We start from the raw sequence: 8,289 nt of genomic DNA, 5'->3' as shown, positions 1-8,289 counted from the left end.
GTGACAAATAACTCTTGACTTGACCACCAGCCTCTCTCTCTTAAGGCATTAACTGGGTTAATTAATCTAAATGTTATATTGTAACTGTCTAGTTATTGATTGATTGAATTGATTGAAAACTTTATTAACAGATTGCAGAATGGGTATACAGTACACAGTACAGCTCAATACATACAATTGTTAAGGGAATGCAGACCCCAGAGAAAGACTTTCGTCTTGTTTACATCAGGGTCCCCCATTTTCAATTCATCGTAACATATGACATACAGATAGACAACTGGGTTAATCTAAATGTTACATTGTACAGTAAGTGGGGAGTGTAAACAAGTTGACCGCTGGCTGTGTTGTGAAATGTGAATAAACCGTGAAGTCACGCGAAATAACGTTATACGCGACGCTATACAAACCAATTACATAATCCTATCCAACATGTGTAAAGGCACACACAACATATTCCAGTTAACGGTATATTTTTTTAATGATTCGTTATGGCGTAATCAATACTTCCATGCGTATAAATTGCGTTCAGCCTCTCTCTCTGGAGTTAACGGAGTTTCGACTCCTGGCTAGAGGAGCTTGTCTCGGCTCATGCGGGGGGCCAATCAGAGAGGGGCTTCGCTCAACCAATCAGAGAGGGGTCTGCAGAAATGGGAGGGGTCTGCAAAAATAGAGTTCAACCAATCAGAGAGGGGTCTGCAGAAATGCGGCTACGAATTGTAGAGACGCGGGAGGCTCACGCTGCCCCCGACACTTCCTGATTCTACTGCGCAGGCGCACCAACCGACCTGTAGGAGTCGCTGTCCACAACGCCCGATCCCCACCCATCAGTTTCCCACCCCCTAATACGGCCAATGTGTATTAGTACGGACGACCAGCTAAACTGAAAGCAAATGTGGAGCGCTGGGCTCGAACTGACGTCTCCAGCATTTCGTGGTGAGCGCCTTGCCCACTACGCCACGTAGCCGCCCAAATTCTAAATTGTGTTAAGACGCCAGACAGAAGAGCGTCTGTACCTGATGCGCTCTGATGTTGTGGATAGTTGAGGATGTTGGCATTACGCGTGAGTGGTCCCAGGTCAGGATGACCCAATAACATTATTAGTTGAATAGTTACTGTACATGAATTACAGGAATCATTTGAATATATGCGAGATTATCTATATAGATATATATTTTTTTAAATCAGTTGTGCAAGTCAATTTTGGTGAGTTGTTTCTATACAATTCACTTATGACAAGTCATAACGCCGCGTGAGTCTCGGAACGTGAGAGAAAGAGAGAGAGATATTGTGCTATTTATTATCTACAATGTATAAAATAACAGCCTAGAGGCTTTTAAATACAACAAGGTTTGATTGATTGAAAACTTTATTAACAGATTGCAGAATGGGTGGGTACAATACAGTACGGCTCAATACACACAATTGTTAAGGGGATGTAGGCCAGAGAAAGACTTTCGTCTTGTTTACATCAGGGTCCCGCATTTTCAATTCATCATTACATATGACATACATGACATACAGATACAGTACTGTTCCATCCAGACATTTATGACATACAAGATGTACAAATAAACAGTACTGTTTAAGAGACAGAGTTTCTAAAAGAGAGTATAAACATTTGAGGGGGAAGAAATTGTACATTGGAGGGGGTTGGGTTAGGTCATAGACAGATATTTCAGACACCAAGCAATGCTGTTGCATTTCATGGCAATCACACAGACCATCGTTCATAGTTTCACACCAAACTTTGAGGGGAGGGGTGCTATGTATTTGAGCACACCCGACGACATGGCTGTTGTTATGCAAAGACAGCTGTGGTCGGTACTTAGCATGTGCACACAAAAATGCGACTCGTCCCTGGCTGCCGGGTGCTCACCTGGCTGCGTCTATTCGAAGCCCAAACAACTCCTGCTTCCGCGTTCGAGTTTTGCGCTCCGATTGGCCACTGACCTACGGTATTACGCCCCCCTTATCTACGCCAGTTCTGCACGCCAAACTCTACTAACAGCCTGCAGCTTGCTCGCTAGTCCTGCCTCTACTAACAGCCTGCATTATCCAATTCATATCAATCGAAATAATGTATTGTTTTCATCTCTATATTAACGGCTCGCTAGTTCTGCCTCTACTAACAACCTGGATTATCCAATTCATATCAATCGAAATAACGTATTTTGTTTTCATCTCTCTATATTAACGTGATTCCATCAACACAACATAAATGTTCAAAACACGACAAGACAGTTTGCATCACTTCCTACGGTTCTCGGCACTTATTCTACCGGTAGTGCGGTAGTTGTTGCCACGGTATTGGGTCTTTGGGTGAATACTTCATTGGCGGGGAAGAAGAACACTGATAGCGGGTTTTATTGATTGATTGAAAAGTTTATTAACAGATTGCAGAATGGGTACAGTACAGTACAGCTCAATACATACAATTGTTAAGGGGATGCAGACCAGAGAAAGACTTTCGTCTTGTTTACATCAGGGTCCCCCATTTTCAATTCATCAGGTGTGGACCGTTGCGCGAGCCCCAGAGGCTCCCAGAGTTAAACTGACGTCAAATCGGAGCAAAACAAGCTGAATCCGCTTAAAGAAGACGCATGCATGACATTGGGTATACTAATTAAAACAAGACATTCATTTGCTTTTTTTGCTCCGATTTTACATTAGTTTAAAACCCATTGTGCGCTGTAGAATTGTCAAAGAGTAAGTGCTTTTGCCCCTTTTCATTTGTAACTTCATCCTTCAATATCTTATTTAACATTACTGTATGATATAAGTGTGTATTAAAAGACGGAGCTGTTAATGCGTATGCATGTCTGTGTCCACGGGCAAGCTATATTCACGTAACTCACATATTCTAATGATCCCTGTAATTCCTGTACAGTAACTATTCAACTAATAATGTTAAGTTATTAGGGCATCCTGGGACCACTCATGCGTAATGCCAACATCCTCAACTATCCGCAACATCAGAGCTCATCAGGTGCAGACACTCTTCTGTCTGGCGTCTATTAACAAAATTTAGAATGCAATTTGGCTTTTAACTGAAGCCGGGCGCAACACTAGACATGTTTAGCAAAACATTAAATATCTTTGGAACAGTTTGTGATAAGGACTCGCCTTAGTTTGTTTCGGAATCGGGATATTGTGATCTCAACATTGCATTGTATCTCTCCGGCGAGAAATAAGCGGACAACGAATAAAACGTCACTCACTCGCCACTTAAAGAAATCAAAATAGTGTATTTAAACAACCTCAAAAACGTTCGAAACACGGTTTATATGGCGGCTGGGTGGCGCAGCGGACATTGCGCTCGTCACCAACGCAAGAGACACCAGTCTCGAATCCGGCTGTCAGCGTTGCCTCCGGCTTGGGCCGGCAGTCATACTGACTCAATTGGCAGAGTCAGCGGGAGGGAAGTCGTTGGGTGGTAATCTGGTCGTTGTAAACAGCGACTCCTACAGGTCGGTCAGGGCGCCTGCACAGCAAAGACAGGAGATGGCGGGAGCAGTGTGAGCCTCCCACACGTTACACCTCGCCAAAGTCCGCGCTGGCAGGTGAAAAGAAGTGACTGGCTGCCTCCACATGTATCGGAGGGGACATGTGATGGGCTTCTATCCTCCCTACGACCGGCCAGTGGGGGGGCACATGCAAGCAACGATCAGGACAGGGGAGGGAGAATTGGCACAAGAGGAAATTGGGATGGGAGAAAAATCACAGAAAAATTAGGAGAAAAAGTAGGTAAAAAAAAAGAAACACGATTTATATTAACCCATTCTCTGCCGGGCATTGTACCCATCATTGTACCCTCTCTGCCAGCGCTATAAGTCTATGGAGATGTTCACCTTCTTTTCAGGGCTATAACTTTTTTAATTGTATTGCTAAATTGACATTACTATGGTCCATTCAACATCAATTATCTATCGTTCAGGATGTAGGAAAGTTTTACTTTTTCATTCACACATTCATACTAAAATACCGTCTAGAGTATAAATATGTTTTTATCGTTTTCTGCAGTATTTCATAGAACGTGAGATATAGACATAAATGCATATATTAGATGATCAAATGCAGTTTGATACCGATCAACATTATATTAAAAATGTCAACTGTACATGGTCCTAAACGTCATGACTGGTCATCTGCGGGTGAACGGAGGGGGGGGGGGGGTCGTTTATAATTCAATGGCCGACGTTAAATGATTCATGTAGTATGGGTGATATATTGATCAGAGCAGTTTGTATCGAAAATGGTAAAGAAAAACACTGAAACTCACCCCAGTCTCCTCATAGCGTTGGGCGATGAGTGGAGCAAAAAAGATCGCTATTATGGGATGTTGATCGATGCGATCCATTTCCGGTTTGTATATTACTAATACACGTCCAAATCATGTTGATTATTGAGTTATGGCAAAGATTCATATCGACGGTGTCTGTATTGAGCCGCAGGACGATAAGCGAGTGGCCGGACGAAAATAGGGGACGGTCCGAGCACTTCCGGTTTGGCAACTCGTCGATCGGCCACGAGGTGGCGGTATTGAAGCGTTGCAGAGTTGTGATGGCCCAGACAGAATCACCCAAGACTCCGTGGGTGAAATATGAATACCATGACGAAAATATGAAATATTGATCTCAAAAACGCCTTACGGAGTTATTGGCAGACAACGCATGGCGGAGAAACCCGCCTTAACACGTGAATGGCGGAGAATGGGTTAACTTAATAAATAAACAAAAATGAAAAGTCTACTTATGTCAACGAAAATGTCCAGTAGGCCTAACTAAATAACAGATACATCTCCGTTACACGCAAGCAACGTCTGATGGCCGAATCTGTCAGACGGCACTGGAGTAGATTTTTTTTTTTTTAAACTTTGGCTGGCTCTTTTTGCGTTTATCGCTCTTTTTCTCTGGTCAAGTGTGACCGACAGAAACAGGTTGAATGGGGGTATAGATGGGGGAAGACACTCTGAGAAAGTTACGGCTACAGTCCGGGAATCGAACTTGCTACCCCAGATCCGTGACGAGCACGGTTGTCCCCGGCGCCGAAATAGCGCTCGAGGTACGCGGTGAGCTACTGGAGCTACCTGGCACTGGAGTAGATTTACATTCAGACATTTATGATACAAGATATACAAATATACAGTACTGCTTAACACATCCTGCGCCAAGAACGAGTTACGCCCTTTTTGCAGAGATCAATAAAAGAAAATATATACATTCGAGGGGGAATAAACTGTATACTTCTGTCTGCCATTTCAGCACCAGGCGCTGTCCATTGTTATTACGTCCATGCGCTTCAAGGCTACGGGCGCCTATTGCCATAGAACAACAGTCTGAGCATGCGTAGTGAGCTGTGACGTCATCGTTTATCTAGACTATGCGTTTACAGTGGCTACACGGATCCACTGAACCGATATTTTGGAAAATCTTCACTTTAAAATGCGTTTTCGAAAATCTCTGTTTGTTTCTGAAAACACCATTTACGTGTGGATGAAAGGCCCAAACGTGGAAGAAAATGTGCGTTTTGCAAAAGATCTGGATTCGTGTGGACATGGCCTTAGAATCAAGGGGGTAGCTATCAGGTGCACTATACTACAAAAGAGAATGACTGACTTTTGACTTTATGAGAGTGAACAAGGCGCATAATTTCACAGCAGTAAGATGTAACACATTTGTACATACCCCCCCCCCCCAAAAAATCTAAATGAAATATGTATTTACAAAACAGACATGACAACATTGATCAACTAATGTTGAAAACATGACAAAGTAACCTGAGCCAGGGAAACTCATATTGTTCAGTGGGGCTGCAGTGGGGAACAAAAGATTTTCAGGAAATCATTATTCTCATTTGGTATGCTACACCAGTGGTTCCTTGAGGTCCACCTGCCGTTCCATGTATTTGTTAAATTCCACCACCAGCACACCTGATTCAACTAATCAAGGCCTCGTTAAGTTGAATCAGGTGTGCTGGTGGTGGAATTGAACAAATACATGGAACTGCTGGTGTGCCTTGAGGAGAGGGTTGGGAACCACTGTGCTACACAAGCTAAAAAAGCATTTAACCCTTTCACTGCCACACTACAGAAGGTTAACCCTTTACTATCACACTACCGACGGTTACCGGTTACCCTCAGTACATCACTCCCATCACTATCTGGTAACGCATGGTCTGGTCACTCTGGTAGTTTCATAACAGCACTGGGGTACATATTTGTTAAGGCACAGCACACAGTCACAATCTTGTCAATAAAAGCACAGTCCTCGCCTTCAAATGGAACCAGCAGTTGCACTGGTATGGTATGATGTAGCATGCGATACTCATTGCGTACCAAACCGATCACTCTTTCAACATGGACCCTGAGGTGAGCTATCTGCCGTGTCTCCTCTACAGATTTTGGATCCATCTGGGCACGTCCTCTTGTGAATCCAGGGATTTTCACCTCTGCACACATTAGTGCAACATGGTCCCCGATGTCAAATCCACGGTCTGCTAAAACCAAGTCTCCAGGCAACAGTTTATTGAGGAGGCCACTGTTCTCGGTCAGATGCTTGTCACTTACACGCCCTCCCCACCCTTTGGAAATGAAAAAGATATACCCCTGTGGTGTAATGCCAATCAGGTACTTAACAGTGTGCTTTTGCTTGTAGTGGGAATATGTCTGTGCCTGCGCTTTCAGATTTGATGGTCTCTCACTCTCAGTGCCAATTTCAAAGCAGTCCACAATAACCGCAACACGATTGCCAAAAGCCTCTGCAAACTGATGTGTCATGGTTAATTGCAGGCAATGTCTAGTTGGCCAGTGTACCAACTCCGAGAGGTGATGATGTAGTACACATATGGTCTCTCTAAACACGGTGGCCACTGTTGTTCGGCTTACGCAGAAGAAATGTGCAAGGTGCTGTTGCTGCAGATTCAGTCTCAGCCGCATCAGAGTTAGGAGAAGCATCTGGAAAGGAGACAGTTTTCGGCCTGCCTTTGTCAGGCATGGAATAACCAATGTGTGCAAAGCCTGCAGCAAGGTCCAATATGGAAGGCCAGTGTAGAATCTGACCTTCACATCATCATCTTTCAAGGACTCCTCATTCATCTTCGCCTGAGACAGCTCTTTCCTCAGTGTCATGTTCTCCTCGAACAAATGCTCAGTGTCTGTTGCTTTGACCTCCGTGTACCCGAGGTCTACAGAAGGTGCCCAGTCTGGGTGGGTTTCATACATTTCATAGGCCGGTTTCCCTGAAAAACACACACAATTTCTTTGATTAGTTATGTAGTACTAGCTATGCAGGACTTGGGACTTTATTAGGAGCCCCATTAGCTGGCACAGAATCAGCTACTTTTCTTGGGCCACAAAGAAAACAAAAAGCACAACAGGAGTCAGGACAGACATTTACAAAGACAGCAGCCAGCCAACGTCAGTTGTGCTAAGTTAGCTGGCTGGTGCTAGCATTCCTAACGTTAATCTACTCTAGGGTGACCAGGTGTCCCGCTTTTGGTTGTACTGCACAGCCATTTGACCTAATGTCCCACATCCCGCATATTGAGAGGATGTCCCGCTTTTCGAAGCAAAAAAAAAAACATGGGTCTAAAAGCCCCTCCCTACAGTAAACGTAGCAACCCGCCTCTTGTCCACACACAATTTGCTCCGCTTGTGACGCTACCTCATATCGCAGATCTGATTGGTTAGGTAGTAATTTAGTGCGCTGTCAAAATCTAGCGCGCTGTCAACGTTTAGCGCGCTGTCAAAAACAAAACCATTACAAGCGAACTAGAAATCAAGATGGAAAGCAGTAAAAAGAAACGAACCTGCAGTAACTTACAACCAAGAATGACAAACGACACATGCCGTTTCTTCTTAAACCCAAACATGATAGCCAGACGGGCAGCTGAGATAACAAGCGTCTATCACACTGTACAACACTCCCATTCATACAGGTCAGCCGACTGTGGTAGCAAGCTAGCTCCTGTCATTTGGCCAGACTCCCGAGATTGCAAAAAAAATATCGTGTGGTCGTACAAAAGCTACATCCATAGTTATGGATGTGCTTGCACCTTCCTCAGTGGAGAGTTGTTTGAGTGAATTAAAAACCCCAATGGTCGCAGGTGCTTTCCATGGTTCTGAAGATGGGCAAACACATGGCGGCTGCCAGTGCCAAGACGAATGTGGAGAGATATAATTTTGTATTTAATTTGTATTTATTTTTATTTAACCTTTATCTATTCGGTGAAGACCAGTTGTTGTGAAGGGCCAGATTAAACTGAATATATATATGTATCGTTTGATATACT

Source organism: Notolepis coatsorum (assembly GCF_963971535.1).
Source record: "Notolepis coatsorum genome assembly, chromosome: 8".
NCBI lineage: Eukaryota > Metazoa > Chordata > Actinopteri > Aulopiformes > Paralepididae > Notolepis > Notolepis coatsorum.
This window is presented reverse-complemented; position numbering follows the sequence as displayed.